Source organism: Pongo abelii, chromosome 5, assembly GCF_028885655.2.
Source record: "Pongo abelii isolate AG06213 chromosome 5, NHGRI_mPonAbe1-v2.0_pri, whole genome shotgun sequence".
NCBI classification, from domain to species: Eukaryota; Metazoa; Chordata; class Mammalia; order Primates; family Hominidae; genus Pongo; species Pongo abelii.
In genome coordinates, this window is record NC_071990.2 from 113,784,936 (window position 1) to 113,805,086 (window position 20,151).

A 20,151-nucleotide genomic window follows, 5' to 3' on the forward strand; every position below is an offset into this window, starting at 1 on the left:
AAGTTTTGCCTAGGATGCCTGAGTAAAGCTTTACAGAGCAGGCACAAACTGAGCTGAATTTTGAGGGATGAGTAAGAGTTTAAGAAAAAAACAAAAACAGGGACTAGAGTAAGAAGGGAAAGGTATTCTAGGTGAAGGGAAGAGAATATACAGAGTTATGGAATGAGTTAGATGTTTGTGAATATCTTACTACCAGTAGTTACTCTAGCTATATTTGATTCTTTTCTTCCTGGGAAAGCAAAGTGAACCTCATCAAAATCTCTAATGTTGCTGGTGGAGTGGTCAAGGACATTTTTTTTTAAATAGCTTTCATTTGGATAGTTTACATCCACTCCCATTGAAACTCCTCATTCTTCATCCTCTTCTCCCAGGATTTCTCAGGGGTACTATATTATTACCAAATATTGGATGTAGTGAAATTTGTTAACAAACTCATCCTTTGCAAATATTAAACAGGTTATTTGTAATGACAGTTATTAAGGGGGATTTTCTAAGCCTGTATTTTGAGATGCTCAAACAGTAGTCTTTGAGGGCAACTTACCAAATGCATTAAAGGAAGTCATTTGGAAACTTCTTTACTGCTTTCAGAAATAAGAGAATTGAATTTCTCTTTTGCAGCCAATTCTCTTCAGCCACACACACACACAAATGAAGGTTTACTAACACTCTTTCTCTTGAGAACACTATCTACTGTGAATGGTGCCAACAGCTGAAAGCAGCAAGCCTGCCCTTGCGCTGTGAGAACACAGCTCTCTCCCAGGGTCTGCCCAGATGCTCATTAAAATCCAATGAGTACCCAACAAGGATGTGTTGTTTAGTCCAACATCATAGTTTTTACAAATAAAAGAATTTCAACTCGGTGTGAGAGGATGGACAAAGTCGAGCACCATGGTAACTGGGTCAAATGAACTCTTTAAACAGACTACCCACAAATGAATGGATGTTGACTGTGCATGCCATTGAAGGCATCACAGCTTAACATGCCCCTGCCCTGTGTAACTTCTGCTGGTCCCCAACCTTGAAAGCTTTCATGTTTCCTTCTGTACTCACTCCATCTTTGTGCCTCTCATAATTGACTCTTTCACTCCTCCCTTCTTTTTCTATTTCTGTAAATTATGATGTTTTTCTCCTATCCGTTTGGCCTCTTTAAAATATCTCATATTACTATTCAACATGTTTACTTCTTTCATAACTTCTGCATCCAAAAGCTGTAACTATCTTTTCCCGTGTTTGTTCCACACATGAGAAAAAGCCACTTGACTAATGTCCTTGTCAAATAACACATATTACCACCATAACACTCTCTTCTTAAGCACAGTAGAAATCAGGGGGAGATTAGTATACAGGAGGGGACTAAAAATAGTCCCCGCTTTTAAGGAGCTTAAAATCCGTTGGGCTGTCACAAAGAATACTTTTATTAAGTCTCACTGTGTGAGGAAAATGTTTATTTCTCCCAAAGAATGGTTGTGTTTTCTTTTGGCAGATATTGGAAATTATAGTATTTAGAATTGTTCTCCTGTTTGCTCTTGCTGCCAGAATGCTGAGCACCAAATGTAACATTTTCAGACTATAATTACTTAAGCTTCAATTGCTTCCTTTTCTTTGTATGGCTTTGACTTTATACGGTTATTATAAATGGATACATATTATTGCAGGGTTAAACTTTTCTTATGCTTTTTAGGAGTGACATTGATTTTAAATAACTAGACAAACCTTTGGCTTTGACTTGTATAAAAATATAAGACATGCTCATCAAATTTGCACATGAGAAGAGGCTAGGAAAGAGCATTGCAGTATTTGGTATAATGCTGGGTCAATAGGGGCTTCATTCTTCAGGATTCCAGAGAAGTGACATCATGAGAAAAGCAGTTAGAGTGGGATGAAGCCAAGGTTACACAGTAGGTGATGGGCGGTGAAGGAATGTCAGTGGGGAAATAACCCTGTAGAGAGGGGCAGGGATTTGCATGAAGTAAATTATAGTTGTATGGGCCAGGAGTGAATTCTTAAGGGATAGAAAGTGAGATTTTAAGTACTTTCCAGGTGTGTAACATTTGGGTGAAGGAAGATGCTTTTAGTAATGATTTTAAGAAAGTTTTCCTTTCAGATACTTTTTCTACAAGGCTCTTGTGGTCAACCTGATTTTTATTTGAATTTGGGGATATATTCAGATGAAAAGAAAGCTTCTTGGCTTTGGGACGGTAACAGTACAGAGACTCAGAATGTAGAGAGGTCTCAGGGGCTAGAAGAACAGTTTAGAACTGATGCAGAGAATACTAAAAGGAAAAACAACACACTGGTTGGAGTTCGTGTTGAAAATCTAAATAAAAAATTGTGGATTGGGGTAGATATAGAAAAGAATGGGAGGTTTTCATTAATGCATGAGTTAAAAGTATGATGTGCGTTTCAAAGAGTGGACACCTTCAGGCAGTTTGCTGAGAAGGCAGCAAGTAAAACAAACAGGTGTTGGTCTGGGTGTACTGCATTCAGTTCTGAACACACAAAAAATAAGAGAAATGTTTTTTGTAAATGAGCACATACAGCATAAAGTGGCCAAATGGAAAAGCAATTATAAATAATGTTATGATAAATAAGGAATGGTTAAGCCACTATATACTTTTAACTCAAAGAAGAGAAAAATGGAATGAGAGGTAAGATCATTATTTTTAAGTATTTGAAGAGAAATAGTCTGGCTTCAGGGAGGGAGCACATGATTTGAAGGCTGAGAAAACAATGACCAGATCTGTGATCCGTCACCTATCTACCACCTACCCAGTATTGCCTCAACAACATCCCTAGGCTCTGTGATAAGTGGAGAGAGAGCATCTTGTTCAGCACATGGCAATTAGCAGGCCCTCCACAAATGTGATTTTATTCCTGTAATTAAGAAAATATGAGAAATCAATATGCATATTCTCTACAGTCCCAAAGGGTTAGCTCTAAAACCAATGTATAGTACCTACAAGGAGAAAAGTTTTTCTGAATTAAAAATGTAAAATATACACTTCTGAAGATAAAGTGGGCTTTCTCAGCAGATGATTTTGTTTTCTGGCCCAGAAAGTGTTCAAATCCAAACTTTCTTATGCCAAGGTAACCTAAGAAATCTGTGATCTAAGTGACAGCTCCTATTTTGAGACTTCTATTAGGATTTAGGTAAAGGGACTTTTTTTGGTCTTCTCTTAGAAATTAGAGATGAGGGAGATGGAGAAGGGATGGAACTGAACAGGCAGAAACAGAAATTGGGTAAAATCAGAAAAAAAGAATGTGTGGCTCTATGAATCTGGTACCAATAAAGAAACAAAGGCCCACTTGAAATACAGTAATTTGAGGAAAAAGTTTATAAAGTTTTCATTTACAAAGTTGAGTTGTTAGTGGCAGAATATATCAGAGTCATGAATGTACCATAGTATGTTAGCAGTGGAATGTATCCAAGACACAGCACCAAAGTAAGTTACCAGCAGCGAATTCATACAGGTTTGTAGCAACCTCAATTCTTGCCCCCTCAGAAGAAAGAATTCAACCGAGGAGCATAAGGCAGAAGAAGAAGCTGAGGCAGGTTTTAGAGCAAGAGTGAAAGTTTATTAGAAAGCTTTAGAGCAGGAATGAAAGGAAGTAAAGTACACTTGGAAGAGGGTCATGGGTGACTGGAGAGATCAAGTTTGCAGTTTGACCTTTTGACTTGGGGTTTTATATGTTGGCATAGTTCCTCGGCCTTGTGTCCCTTCTCTCTGGATTCTTCCCTTGGGCTGGGTTGTTAACATGTGTAATGTTCTGCCAGCACTTGGGAGGTGTGCATGCACAGTGTGTTTACTGAAGTTGTACCCATGCTTACCTGAGGTGTTTTTCCCTTACCAGTCAAGTGTCCCTAGGAGGTCGTATACCAGTTAAACTCCACCACTTTGCCTCTTAATATGCATGTTTGAGCCCATTCACCCAAGTCCTGAGATCTTATCAGGAAGCTGCTGATCAATAGTTTCAGGTGTTTTGGTTTATTGGGAGACCTTTTGCTGATCAATAGTTTCAGGTGTTTTTGTTTATTGGGAGATCTTTGCCTGATGTTGGGAAATTATTATTTTAGAGAGACAGTTCAAAACCACCTGTCCATCATGTCATGGTCACCTAACATTCCTGGTGTGTGTATGTGTGTGTGTGTGTGTGTGGTGCGTGTGCGTGCACGTGTGTGTCGGGGGAGCCGTCTCCTGTTCTGCTCATGTCTGACTAGCTACCCACTGTAACAGAGTGAGAAAGAACCAAAATCTAACATTAGGGACAGAAAAGAACAACCTTCTTCTGGAAAGGGAGCATCATGTGGAGAAGATCACCTTGAAAAGAAGAGGGACCATTGGTTGAGAGGCTACAGCTCTAGGAGACCTCACAGGGAGGGCATCAAGGAAAGTATACCTTGACCTCACTCTCCTCCCTCCTTGGGGGTCCCTGTTAGCCAAAGACAAGTGAAAGCTGGTGGGTAAGGAAGCATGTTGATGTTTTCCAAATGGGTCATCTTCCCAGGGCAGAGAGAAAGGTAGATTTTCTTAGTGAAAAATGTTTAAATAGAGTAATACAATCTTTTTTTGATGCTTTTCAAAATCCCTTTCTAAAGGCATTCAAACTAGAAACAGGTAGTGAAGTCTCTCTTGACAAAAGAAAAAAATATTCTTAGGTTTATCTCCCTTTTCTCTTTCCAAATTACTTTCTCCTCTTGAGTCAGCCACTACTATCAGTTCCACCACTGTCCTCAGAGCTCTGTGACTGGATCTACAGATGGGACTCCATAGCTGATTCAGGTCTGTAGCTGTTCCTGAGAAATTTCTGAGGAGCCAAGTTGGGTTTCTGTGAGTTCTTTCCCACTGCTCAGGTCCCCTTTTCAGTTGGCTAGTCACAGGGTACCATTTTTTCCTTCTGATACATTAAAACTGCATCCCTGAATCCTGCTTGTGATTCTAGGAAGCCATGCAGTTCCTGAGCCTCATTACTCTCTCTCTCTTTCTTCTTGTTGTCACTGTCATTCATTTATTTATTCATTGATTTGTTCTTTTAAAATAGATTGAGAACCTACAATATGTACACATTGGAGATACAGTGGTAGATATACCAGGCATGTTCTTTAACTTCATGCAACTTATTTTATCTTATTCATTTTATAACATTTAAATATCCTAGAAATTTTAAAAATGCAACCATGTTCAAGACTTCCTTTATAAACTTAAGATATACAAATATTCATTTCAGATCAGGTATTCTAATTTTTGACATGGAAAATATGCCCCCATTGCAATTTGAAGGGCAAATATGTCTGCATTAGTGGTCAAACAATAGTTTGAAATGCCTTCTCCCTAATTAATTGTCACTGTTAGCTTACAGTTTTATTTAGTTTGATGACAATAAGGATAGAATGTAAATTTAATTGAAGTACCATAAAATTGAGATATTAGAGCATTTTATGAATAAGAGCCAGTTCTTAGAGTTTGCCTTTAAAATATACTCAGAGTTATGTGTAAGCTCTAGAGAATTAGGATGTGTATTAAAAATTTATCTAGTCCAACCACCTTTCGCAGGTCAAGAAATTTAATTTCCATGGATATAAAAAGAGAAAACAAGATATTCAATAGAAATCCCCTACATTTACTCTTTATATCTAAAAATCTTCCTTTAGGATTTGGATTTTCAGCAGCAGGTATATAAGGCTGAGTTGACCTTGACTTTTTTATACCATTATGAACTTGGGTTGTCACTATCGTTCCTTATCTTTATCTAAGTCGTACATCCATAATTTCTGGGATTAATTGAACCCCAGAAGCCCTATCCGTAGACCCCATAAAACTGCTTCTGAGCAGAATCTATAGATTTCCTGATGGAAACAAAGAGGATTTTTTTTTAAACAAAGACCAAATAACGTTATGCATAGATATTGTATACCAGTATCTCCTAAATGGGCTAGCTGACCTCCAGGAAATTCCTAAATATACTAGCTTTGGGGATTTAATTCAATTTAATTTTTTTCTGGCTTTAACTTTAATGCTCATCTAAAAATTAATATAAGCTAATTCATAGTCATTTAAATAATCACCATACAATGGAGCACTGCTATGAAATATTAGGTTCCCTATTTGTCTTTGGTCTAAGATTGAACTTGCCAAGTGACATTTGCTATAGACACTGAGATTGTAGGTACTATAGCTATATTTTGAAAAAATGCATTAGATAGACCTTATTCATATACATACCACTTACATAATGCATTATTTCTAAGTGTGCCAGTAAATAAGCAATGAAGTTGCTTCTGTACCTAATTTGAGCCATGATTAAATTGTGCATTAATTCATTCAAGTATTCACTTGGCTAGGAATGGGGCTAGGTGAGGGGACACAGAAATAATGATGAAGTTTACATTCCATTGTGGGAGTGAGTGAAAGGATCAGAAAATATACAACTAAGTAAATAAAATAAGGCACATAACCAAGAAAACGAAGTTAGTAATACTTGCTGCAGATTTCAATGGAGCCACATGACAACCTCATCTTAACGTGAGAGCTTTAAAAAGTTATTAAGTGACACTACAATAAAACTTGGTCTTGTGGATAGCTTACTGCAGAATTTTAGTTAAACGTGGAGTCTGATTATCATGAACCCAGAAACAAAACTTTGAAATTATGAATACCATTCTGTAAAGCATGCTAACATAAACAGGCATTCTTTACATTAGTATAACTGAAATGAAAACAAGGAAACTGGTTAAATGTAGAAATAGACCAGTCTACATTTCTCTAATATTAATTCTGACTTCTGCTATTTGTTTTAGCACATCAATATCATCTGTCACATTGAATTAATGTTTTAATTATATTGGATTTTTTGCAAATGTATATCTAATTTGTAATTTTGATTTCTATGTGATAATCGTATAAAAGCTCTAGGCATGAGATGATTATACCTTGTCCAATAGATATTTATTAATATGTCAAAACTAGAGGTTCCTAATTTTATTTTCTTTAATATGAGTTATTAACAAAAATACTTATAACATTTATTGTTGTTAAGAATGTGGTAAAATACTTTTAGAGACTAAGGAAAGAATGAGTTACTACAACATTTTGAGATAATAATCTGGCAGAATCTATTGAAATTCAAAAGGCTCATACCATTCAACTCACTTTTGGGAAAGTATTTATCAGAAATAAAAGCATCTTCATATGTAGTTTTATAAAGGTTATCATTTCAGCATTTCAGGTACTGCCAAAAACCAAAAAGCAAAATTTTAGCAAATCAAACTTAACAATCTATAAAAAGAAAAATACGTCATGACCAACCAGACTTTATCCCAGGATTTTAACATTCATTTTGCCTTTTTTCATTTTTATTCTTTTGTGAGGTACAATGGAATTTTCTAGAGGCTTTGTCATGTGTGATAACAATTCTGATGGCTAGTGGAATTTGTGATTGTGTGCTCTCGTGTTTTAAAACTTTCTTAGTTTTAATTTATACTAAGGCAAAAGTACTGGTAGATATAACTCAAATAAAAAAAGCACTTTGGAGCCCACAATATTTTTTATTATAAAATGTTTTCTATCTTAGAAGTTTCTAACAATTATTATTGCTAGTGTTTGTGAATCTAAGAGTTGTAATTTCTTTCAATCAACTGACTTTTAATACACTAGCTTCCTTTGGATACTTTCTGATAAAGTTTATTCTTTAAAAATATATTTATTGTGAAATATTTCAAACACATTTATAAATATGGGAATTGTATAACAAAGAGGCTTGTACCAACAACTCAGCTCTAAAAATAATCTTCCATATTTGCTTCTGATCTTTTTAAAATCAACCTCATCTTTTAGAACACTATGTGATTTACAGAAACATTGAGAAGATAGTAAAGAGAGTTTTCATATATCCAAATTTAGTTTCCCCTATTACTAACATCTTACATTTGTCACAATTAATAAACCAGTGTTGATACATTGTCATTAACTGAAATCCATCTTTTCCTTCAAATTTGAAATAATGTGATAAAAATGGAACTTTATATCTGTTGTCTTCATCCCAAAATTATGTAACCCCAGCCTAATCATGAGAAAAATTCCAGTTGATAGGATCCTACAAAATGCATCACTAGTATTCCCATAATAGTCATAGTCATAAAAAAACAGAAATGTCTCAGAAAATGTCAAAATTTGTTAGTTTTTTAAAACCTTTTTTCTATTCCAGGATTCCGTCCACAATGCCACATTACGTAGAGTACCATGTCTCCTCAGGCTTCTCTTGGCTGTGACATTTTCTTAGACTTTTCTGTTTTTTATGACCATGACTATTTTGAGGAGTACTTAGTGATGTATTTTGTAGGATCCTACTATCAATATGATTAATATGATTTATCACCTTTGATGTTGACTTTCATCATATGGCTATGGTGGTATTTGCCAGATTTCTATAATGTAAGGTTACTTTCCCCACACCCTTTTTTTTAATGGTACTGTATGGAAAAAACTCATTATAAGAGTTCTCCCCCCTTGAAGGTGAAGTGTCCACATAAATTGTTAGGAGTTTTTCTTTATGCACGGCAGATTTGTCCTTTTGCCTCTATGTACTGATTTAGTCAATTATTTATTCATATGACTCATTGCTGTGGTTTGAACGTGTCCCCAAAATTTCATGTGTTGGAAACTTAAGATCTAAATTCATATGTTGTTTGAAGAAGGGGGCTTTGGGAGGTAATTAGGATTCAATAAAGTTTTCAGAGTGGGATACCCCACCCCCCATGATGTCACTGATAGCTTTACAAGAAAGGGAAAAGAGAAATGACATTCACTTTCTTGCTTTCTGGCCATTTGATGCCCTCCATCATGTGATGATGCTGCAAGTAGGGTCTTACCAGATGCTGTCACCTTGATATTAAACTTCCCAGACTCCAGTACTGTAAGAAATAAAGATATGTTTATTATAAATTACCCAGTCTCAGAGATTCTGTTTTAGTAACAGAAAATGGACTAAGACTTATGGATATTTATTTTATATGTTGTGTTATAAATTTTTACTACTTTGCTTATCTTGTTGCTCTAATTGTTCCAAAACTTGGCCATTATGTGTTATTTATTTGGTTTCTATGTGCCTTTAACATACTTCTATCAATGTGCAGTGGGGTGCTTTATTGGTGTGAGGGTGGAGAAGTATTTCTCACTTTCTGGCACTTAATATGAGATGCTACATCATCTCATTTTGCCTCAGTCCTAGAATTGGTCGTTTATTCAAGGAACCCTGCTTCCTTTTATTGGAAATAGTATTAGAGACCCAGACCTGGGTTGTTGAGTTCCAATAATTTTTAAGGGTTTGTATTAACTGGTGCAAAATTCATTTAAATATTATGTATAATTATCCCTACAGATGTTTGGAAGAAAGCAGTGTGTTGAAAAGAGCACAGGCAGACTTTGTTTTGAGTCAAAGCTCTTTATTTTAGGGGCAGTATGACCTCAAGATACTTAGCTACTCTTCTGATTACTTCTTCCAGCTTACTCAAGCCAGACAAACTTGTATTTCTTTGTAACTTTCCCAAAGCAAAAGAAAATCTTGTGACAAATATCATGCAGAAAAAAATATATATGTGTGTATGTATATATGTTTAAAATAAAATACTATACCTTAATGGTATCTCATAATGTACTGTAATTATTTACTCAGACACTGTAATATTACATACATTTTATCCTTTAATTCTTACAACAACACTATTTGTATTATCTGTGTTATTATTTCCTCCATTTTAGACATAAGGAAACTGCAACTCGGGTTAATTTAACAAGTGTAAAGTTTCTAACATCGTGGCAGTTACATATTCAGTTCTAATTAATGTTATTCCTCTTGTCCTTTACTAATGTGAACAAACAATGATTAAAGAGTAAACTTTTGGCCTGTCTCATGGGCCGGGGAGTTGCTTGCTAGATCTTACTTGTTTGCCAGAGTGTCTCACAGAGTCAAGCATGCTGTGGGGGTTAGTGAGTCCACTGGCTAGAAGCCATCCCCTTCTTGCCAAAGTTAAAGTGGCCTATATAAACTTTTTTCTAGAGCTGGTACACCAAAGTAACAACTACAGTCATCAAAGTAACAATAATATTTGACAGTATTTGAGATTTTACTTTATACCAAGCACTATGTTAAATTAATATTAATATTCATCATCTTATTTCATTGTCACAACAAATTTGCAAGGTCTAACTAGCCCATTTTTTTTTTAGGTGAGAAAACTGAAGCTCAGAGTGATTAATTTTATTTCCCTAAGTAATGCAAATTGTAAGTTGCAGAGTCAGTGTTTGCAGCCAAGATTGTGTGATTACAAACCTGTTTTCTTAGCTATTACACATGGGAGAACAGCACTTGTTGGCAAGTGAAGGATGCTATGGGCATTTTTTAGAACTTAGTAACAGCAACAAGCTTTCCTTAAGTTCTAGGGTTGCAAATATTTGTGCAATGCAAATGAAGAGCAGGGCTTGTGAGGATTGTAGAAAAGTAATTGATGAAGTCTTTATGCTTAAAGTCTGAACACTGAACAACTGTAGAAATACCTGATAACAACTTTCAGCAGTAGGCACAGAAGTTCTGATACATGGAAGCAGAGATCACCTGGCATAAGAAAGGAAACCAACGTACAACACAGAATTAGAGTAAACTATGGGAATTCAGGTAGGACTAGGACAAAGATGTATCCCTCAACCATTCCCAGCAAAGTACATCATCATTTTTATTCTGAAAACAGTAGACATTAACATTTGACCTATTTGTAGTCTTTTATTTGTAGTTTTGGTATATGCCTTGTAGTGGATTATATGTTTTAAAAAGACTTTGTGATGGTTAATTTCATGTGCTAACTTGACTGGGCCATGGGATGCCCAGACATTTGGTCAAATATCTTTCTGGGTACATCTCTGAGGGTGTCTCTGGATTTGAATTGGTAGGCTGAGTAAAGCAGATTGCCCTTCCTAATGTGAGTGGGCCCCACCCTGTTACCCACCCAATCAATTCGAGATATGAATAAAATAAAATAGGCTGAGCAAGATGGAGCTCCTGTGACCTGACTGCTTTGAGCCAGGACATCAGTCTTTTCCTGCCTTTGGAATTGAACTGAAATGTTGGCTCTTCTTGGATCTTGAGATTGCTGACATTCAGACTGGATCGACACCATCAGCTTTTCTGGTTCTCTGGCTTTCAAACTCAGATTGGAACTTATACCATCAGCTCTCTTGCATCTCCAGTGTGGGACTAGTCAGCTTCCATTATAGTAAATCTTTGTAATTTTTATAAGGATTAAAGATTGTCATATTAAGGATTATTATTATTCAAGGATTGAATATTACTAATAATTAATAATACTATTATATTATTATTAACATGTTATTATTAATTAATATGTTATATTATTAATATGTTATATTATTAATTATTATGCTATTATTAATAATAATTATATAATATATTGTTATATAAGGATTATTATTATATTAAGCCAATTACTTATAATAAATCTCTCTTGATATATGATATATAATATATAGTATATATTAACTGTATATTTGATACATAAAATATGTAAAATATATATTATATATTTGATATGTATTTTATATATATAATATACACACACACACATACATCATACACATATATTCTATTCTGTTTTTCTGGAGAATCCTGACTAATGCAGACTCCAACAATATTTCTATTTTCACACACTCTTACAGAAGCTTACCATTCCTCTATTAAGAGTGTGTTCCCTCCTCTCGAACCTGTCTGGGTTTAGGACTAATAGAATACAGCAGAAATAACACTGTGTGATTTCCAAGGCGAGGTCATAAAAGGTGACACAAATTCCAACTGCCGCTCTCCCTTGAGACATATGCCTTAGGAGTGTTGAGCTTCCGTGGAAGAAGTGCTTGACAAGATATGTGAGTGAGGAAGACTTCCAGTGATTTCAGCTCCAGCCACTGCACAAAACAACCTGAGAAAAAATTGCCCACTGAGGTCAGTCAACACCCAGTACCTTGTGAGAAAGATAATAATAATAACAATTTATTATTGTTTTATGAGACTAGCATGCAGTTTGTTATACAGCAAGAGATAACCAAAATATGTGCACAGAAATAAAAATACATAGAAAGCTATAAACCTAAGTATATGAATGCATAAGGATGTAAATTGGAAGTTATAATTGAATGATTAAGATATAATATCAGATACAAAAGTGTGTTGTGAGATAGGCCTTTCTATAAACATTTTAGAAACATATAACCAAAAACTGGGCTACAAAACTTGTAGGTTCCTCTCTCATATCAAAAGGTTAAAGAAATTTAATTGCTGACATTTTTAGGCAGAAGTGTGAAGAGGATTTCTTTGGACAAAGCTTCCCAGTGATGGCAACCCTCGTTGTCCTCCTGTCATCAAGCAGGAGGGAAAAGGTGCTTCCACAATCTTAAGTCAGTTAGCCCCCAACGGAGCCATTCAGAGGACTTGGTATCTTACTGCAGCCTGGGAAAGCTAGAGGATGAGAGATGGGCTGCTTAGCTGCTTTAGTGGTTGAGTGAGAAAAGCTTGATGCTAGAATCAGATCAGACAACACTCCTACCTTTGTTGGGACAAATAATGCTTATTTCCAGTGGACTAGAGGTAGGCAAGTGGGGACAGACAGAGCTATCCTGTAGATATCTTTAATTCTTTCTAAGAGAGTTACCTGAAAGAATGATGGAGAGTCTGTTTAGAATAAGCCTTCAATGCAAAAAGTGATGAGGGATGAACATGTACCCAGAGGAAAATGCATCACCTATACCATAGGAAATATATTAAATGCTCCTGGGAGTTTCTGAAGAATCCACAAAACATATACAGAGTCAGCTTCACACATCTTCCTGGCTCAGGGTGCTTGAAGCCATCTAAATATAAGAATAGTCAACTAAGTGATGGCCTGCCCCTCCCTCCACACAAGCCCAGCCTCTTTTCTAAACTTTGCTCCAACCCAAAAGGGGTGAAGAAATTTGGTGAGCTAAATGCGGTAGAAGTGGAGAAGATAGGGGAAGAGAGGACTCCCTCACTCCCTGATCGTCTACCTACAGAAGACACTAGCTAAGGGAGAGAAAACAATTTAAATAATTTTAAATTCTGATTATTAAATGAGATCAGACATTTTATAATTTCGGAATTGAAATAGTATTTCAATAGATAGTTAACAAATAATTATTAAGCAACTATTATGTGGCAGTCACTATCGGAGGTTTTGAGGATGAAGCTGTGAACAAAGAAAATCCCTTGCCCTCATGGAACTTGCATTCTAATAGGGAGATGCAGACAATAAATAAATGAATAGGTTCCATTTATGGTATCTCAGATTGTGATATGTGCTGTGGAGAAAATATAACCAGGAAGAGTGGAGGGAGTGCCAGATGTAGGTTGAGTATATGAGCATAGAAGGCATCCCTGAGGAGATAACACTTTCCATTAATGCTTTCTGTTGAATCTATTTCAAAAAATTGAAAGCCCTTCTGTTATTTAAAAAAATTGTATTAGTTAGGGGAAATAATGCCAGCAGTTATTCAGGCAAATTGTGCAATCTCATTCTTTTGACACAATACAGGTTTATTTTTGGCTCATGTTATAAGCCAATATGGCTAATAGACTTTCAGGTACACAGGCTGTTTGCCTTGAGTGGCTGCTACAGCCCCAATCCCCAAGCCCTTTGAGCCCTGCACTGAATTTGCCTCATTGGGCCCACAGGTGAGGTGAAAGAGTGCATTTGGAGAAAGCACAGCTGTGTTTTATTACTTTAGCCCAGAGGAGACACACATCACTCTCACCCACATCCACTGTCAAGGAGGCACTTGGCCATGCCTAGATGGAAGAGAGTCTAGTAAAGAGTCCACAAAGGAGTAGTAAAAATAGATTTTGGTGAATACTATGAGTCTTGGGTCCATATAGCTTCTTGGATTGAGTGGTAGCAAACAGACAAAGAGAAATATTGGGACTCTGGTTGGGCTGGCTAGGCAGGGAAATTGCGCTAACCAACAGGGCCTGATAGAACAGTTTCTGATTATGTTTAATAAACGCTATATGTAATATATAGTATGTAATGTTCAGTACTATAATGGATTTGTTAGAGTAGAATAATTATGAATGACTTTTATCTTGTATTTAATTTTAAATTAATTCAATTTACTTAATAAAAAGGGGGAAACGCAGTTCAGAACAAATAAAGTACAAGATTTGCTTGAGTAAATGTTTGCTATGGTTTTATGGAATGTCATCAAAGTGGCAGAAATGTTTCATTTTAAACCAAAAATATAATTTTTTTCTAAGAATGTGCCCTAGGGATTCTTATTCATTGGATGATTTATCAAGAAGTAAAAGGGTATATTTGCAATATGAAGTGTGCTTAAGGCATTAACTAGAGAATTATTAACATACCCAACATGTCTTGTTCTGTTTTAATATCAGATTATTTGTAGACATCATTTATTTAAAAAATAACAAAAATGTTAGGAATTGAAATAAAGACTGAATCTACATAGATGAGATATAAAGGGATATATCATATGGTAGTTCTATTTTTAGTTTTCTGAGGACCCTCCAAACTGTTCTCCATAGTGTCTGTACTAATTTACATTCCCACCAACAGTGTATGAGGGTTCCTCTTCTCCACTTCCTTCCTAGCATTCATTATAGCCTGTATTTTGGATAAAAGCCATTTTAACTGGGGTGAGATGATATCTCATTGGGGTTTTCATTTGCATTTCCCTGATAACTAGTGATACAGAACATTTTTATATAGCTGTTTCCATTTGTATGACTTCTTTTGAGAAATGTCTATTCAGACCTCTTGTCTGTTTTTAAATTGAATTATTATTTTTTCCCTATTGAGTTGTTTGAGCTCCTTATATATTAATTCCTTATCACATGGATGGTTTGCAATTTTTTTTTCCTATTTGGTGGATTGTCTTTTCATTTTGTTGATTGTTTTTTCATTTTGTTTTGTTTTGGTTTGGTTTTTGCCAAACCAGGACAAAAACCCTGGTTTGGCAAAGCCCAGGGTTGGGACTGGAGCGGCCACTCAAGGCAAAGAGCCTGTGTATCTGAAAGTCTATGAGCCATATTGGCCTATAATATGAGCCAAAAATAAACCTGTATTGTGTCAAGAGAGTAAGATTGCACGATTTGCCTGAATAACTGCTAGCATTATTTGCCCTAATACAATTTTTTAAAATGACAGAAGAAGTGCTTTCATTTTTTTGTTTTTTTTTGTTGTTGTTTTTTTGTTTTTTGCTGTGTGGAAGCTTTTTAGCTTCATGTGATCCATTATCCATTTTTCTGTCTGTGCTTTTCAGGTCTTACTCAATAAATCTTTGCCCAGACCAAGGTCCTAGAGTATTTCCCAAGTGTTTTCTCCCAGTAGTTTCATAGTTTCAGATCCTGAATTTCAGTTTTTCTTCTGCATATGGTTATCCAGTTTTCCCAGCACCAAATTCTGAAGAGACTGTCCTTTTGCCATTGTATGTTCTTGGTACCTCTGTGAAAAATGAGTTGACTGTAAATGCATGGATTTGCTTGATATATATTCAATAGAAAAGAAATCAGTGTATCAAAGAAATATGTGCACTCCCATGTTTATTGCAGCACTATTCACAATAGCCAAGATAGAGAATCAACCTAAGTATCCATAATAGATGAATGGATAAAGAAAATGTGGTACATATATACAATACAGTATTATTCAGGTATGAAAAAGGAAGAAATTCTGTCATTTTCAGCAACATGGATGGAAATGGAGGACATTATAATAAATGAAATAACCTAGGCCTAGAAAGACATGACAAATATTGCATGTTTTCACTCATATGAGAAAGCTAAACAAAATTAATTCATGGATATAGAGAGTAGATTGATGGTTACCAGAGGCTAGGAAGGATAGTGGGGAGAGGGGAGAGAGGTGGGATGGTTAATTGGAACAAAAATACAGTTAAGAAGAAGGAATAAGATCTAATGTTTTGTAGTAAAATAGGGTGAATACAGTTAACATTAATCCATTGTATATTTTACAATAACTAAAAGAGTAGAACTGGAATGTTTCCAACACAATATATACCCACTGTAAGATATAATTGTTGTATTCCATGTAATCAACTGTCCCAGCACTAGTACTGAAAAGGTATTTCTCCATTGATTTGCAGTGAGAGCCCCCTCATTCATCCTTTATCAGGATTCTTTATGTGTGTGGATTGTTTCTGGCTCTTTGTGAAAAAGTTTTGGAGGTCCAGATGCAGTGCTGAGATGTTTGATATGCAGGGTATTTATTAGGGATCAGCACTTGTGGAAGGGAGGAAAAGGAAGCAGGATTAGGCAGATAAGAAGTCAACCTGTGGTACAGGGCTAAAAAGAAGACTCAGCCAACCTTGCAGAGAACGTGGAATAGGAATATAACAAGCCTTGAGAATTGTCCCATGGGTAGCTGAAAGTCCCTGGCCTTTTTACTTCCTCAATCAGTCCTGGGATGTGGACCACTCTGGGAGGGATGTGCTGTGGAAAGGCAGGCCTCTGCCCAAGGCAAACCCTGAAGAAACTGAGCTGAAGCTATAAGCACACAGCATCAGCAGCAAGTCCTTTCTTGAAGATGGAGGGCCTCTTTGGCCTGTCTCCCAGTTCACCACATTATTCTCTTCCATTTGTATATTATCATATCCTTAAATCAATAATTAATATCCAGGCACGGTGGCTCACATCTGTAATCCCAGCACTTTGGGAGGCCGAGGCAGGCAGATAACCTGAGGTATGGAGTTCAAGACCAGCCTGGCCAACATAGTGAAACCCCGTCTCCACTAAAAATACAAAAACTAGCCGGGCGCAGTGGCGCGCGCCGGTAATCCCAGCTACTCAGGAGGCTGAGACAGGAGAATCGCTCGAACCGAGAGGTGGAGGTTGCGGTAATCTGGGATTGTGCCACTGCACTCCAGCCTGGGTGACAGAGCAAGACTCTGTTTCAAGCAAACAAACAAATAAAAGGAATTAATATCTGGGAGGGCGAATCTACCTACCTGACAATTATTCCTCAAAATGGAATGATCTATTATCAGCCTTTTTGTGTCTGTTTTAATTTTAGGGTTTTTATACCCAGTTCGAAGAAAATTGCATGAACTTATAATTCAGGAAGAAACAGTATCTCTGCAATATCACCTTACTGTAAAAATATATAATATGCTTCTATTAATTTACAGTTTATTTTATGACCTTTATAAGGCTTTACAATTTTCTCCATAGAGAATTATCATCTTTTCTTAAGTCAATTTCTACTTAAAGTTTTTGCAGATATTTTAAATGGATTTTTTTTCCTTTGGCAATTTCCATAGCTTTGTTTCTAATATATAGGAACACTTGATTTTGTATATTCATTTTACATCTGGAAATTATTTTGAACTGTTAGCTGTATTCATTTGTCTAAGGATTTTTTTTCATAATTTCTTTGTAAACATATCATCTTCAAAATACTCTGTTTTTGCCTAATTTTATCTTTTAATTTTGATGCTTTTAATATGTTTTATTAAAAGAAATTATTATGTAAAAATTATTTTATTTCAAGACCTAAAATTTTTAGTACAATGTTGAATAGAAGCGTTGTTTGGTGTCTCATTTTAAAAGGTATGTATCTAAAATTTTACCATTAACTGCTTGGGGAGCCAAGATGGCCGAATAGGAACAGCTCCGGTCTACAGCTCCCAGCGCGAGCGACGAAGAAGACGGGTGATTTCTGCATTTCCATCTGAGGTACCGTGTTCATCTCACTAGGGAGTGCCAGACAGTGGGTGCAGGTCAGTGGGTGAGTGCACCGTGCGCCAGCCGAAGCAGGGGCGAGGCAATGCCTCACTCAGGAAGTGCAAGGGGTCAGGGAGTTCCCTTTCCAGGGGTGACAGACGGCACCTGGAAAATCGGGCCACTCCCACACGAATACTGTGCTTTTCCGACGGGCTTAGGAAATGGTGCCCCAGGATAGTATAGCCCGCACCTGGCTCAGAGGGTCCTACGCCCACAGAGTCTCGCTGATTGCTAGCACAGCAGTCTGAGATCAAACAGCAAGTCGGCAGCGAGGCTGGGGGAGGGGCGCCCGCCATTGCCCAGGCTCGCTTAGGTAAACAAAGCAGCCTGGAAGCTTGAACTGGGTGGAGCCCACCACAGCTCAAGGAGGCCTGCCTGCCTCTGTAGGCTCCACCTCTGGGGGCAGGGCACAGACAAACAAAAAGACAGCAGTAACCTCTGCAGACTTAAATGTCCCTGTCTGACAGCTTTGAGGAGAGCAGTGGTTCTCCCAGCACGCAGCTGGAGATCTGAGAATGGGCTGACTGCCTCCTCAAGTGGGTCCCTGACCCCTGACCCCCGAGCAGCCTAACTGGGAGGCACCCCCCAGCAGGGGCAGACTGACACCTCACACGGCTGGCCAGGTACTCCAACAGACCTGCAGCTGAGGGTCCTGTCTGTTAGAAGGAAAACTAACAGAAAGGACATCCACACCAAAAACCCATCTGTACATCACCATCATCAAAGACCAAAAGTAGATAAAACCACAAAGATGGGGAAAAAACAGAGCAGAAAAACTGGAAACTCTAAAAAGCAGAGTACCTCTCCTCCTCCAAAGGAACGCAGTTCCTCACCAGTAACGGAACAAAGCTGGACGGAGAATGACTTTGACGAGCTGAGAGAAGAAGGCTTCAGACGATCAAATTACTCTGAGCTACGGGAGGATATTCAAACCAAAGGCAAAGAAGTTGAAAACTTTGAAAAAAATTTAGAAGAATGTATAGCTAGAATAAGCAATACAGAGAAGTGCTTAAAGGAGCTGATGGAGCTGAAAACCAAGGCTCGAGAATTACGTGAAGAATGCAGAAGCCTCAGGAGCTGATGCGATCAAATGGAAGAAAGGGTATCAGCCCTGGAAGATGAAATGAATGAAATGAAGCGAGAAGGGAAGTTTAGAGAAAAAAGAATAAAAGGAAACGAGCAAAGCCTCCAAGAAATGTGGGACTATGTGAAAAGACCGAATCTATGTCTGATTGGTGTACCTGAAAGTGACGGGGAGAATGGAAACAAATTGGAAATCACTCTGCAGGATATTATCCAGGAGAACTTCCCCAATCTAGCAAGGCAGGCCAACATTCAGATTCAGGAAATACAGAGAACGCCACAAAGATACTCCTCGAGAAGAGCAACTCCAAGACACATAATTGTCAGATTCACCAAAGTTGAAATGAAGACAAAAATGTTAAGGGCAGCCAGAGAGAAAGGTCAGGTTACCACCAAAGGAAAGCCCATCAGACTAACAGCGGTTCTCTCGGCAGAAACCCTACAAGCCAGAAGAGAGTGGGGGCCAATATTCAACATTCTTAAAGAAAAGAATTTTCAACCCAGAATTTCATATCCTGCCAAACTAAGCTTCATAAGTGAAGGAGAAATAAAATACTTTACAGACAAGCAAATGCTGAGAGATTTTGTCACCACCAGGCCTGCCCTAAAAGAGCTCCTGAAGGAAGTGCTAAACATGGAAAGGCACAACCGGTACCAGCCACTGCAAAATCATACCGAAATGTAAAGACCATCGAGACTAGGAAGAGACTGCATCAACTAACGAGCAAAATAACCAGCTAACATCATAATGACAGGATCAGATTCACACATAACAATATTAACTTTAAATGTAAATGGACTAAATGCTCCAATTAAAAGACACAGACTGGCAAATTGGATAAAGACTCAAGACCCATCAGTGTGCTGTACTCAGGAAACCCATCTCACGTGCAGAGACACACATAGGCTCAGAATAAAAGGATGGAGGAAGATCTACCAAGCAAATGGAAAACAAAAAAAGGCAGGGGTTGCAATCCTAGTCTCTGATAAAACAGACTTTAAACCAACAAAGATCAAAAGAGACAAAGAAGGCCATTACATAATGGTAAAGGGATTAATTCAACAAGAAGAGCTAACTATCCTAAATATATATGCACCCAATACAGGAGCACCCAGATTCATAAAGCAAGTCCTGAGTGACCAACAAAGAGACTTAGACTCCCACACATTAATAATGGGAGACTTTAACACCCCACTGTCAACATTAGACAGATCAATGAGACAGAAAGTCAACAAGGA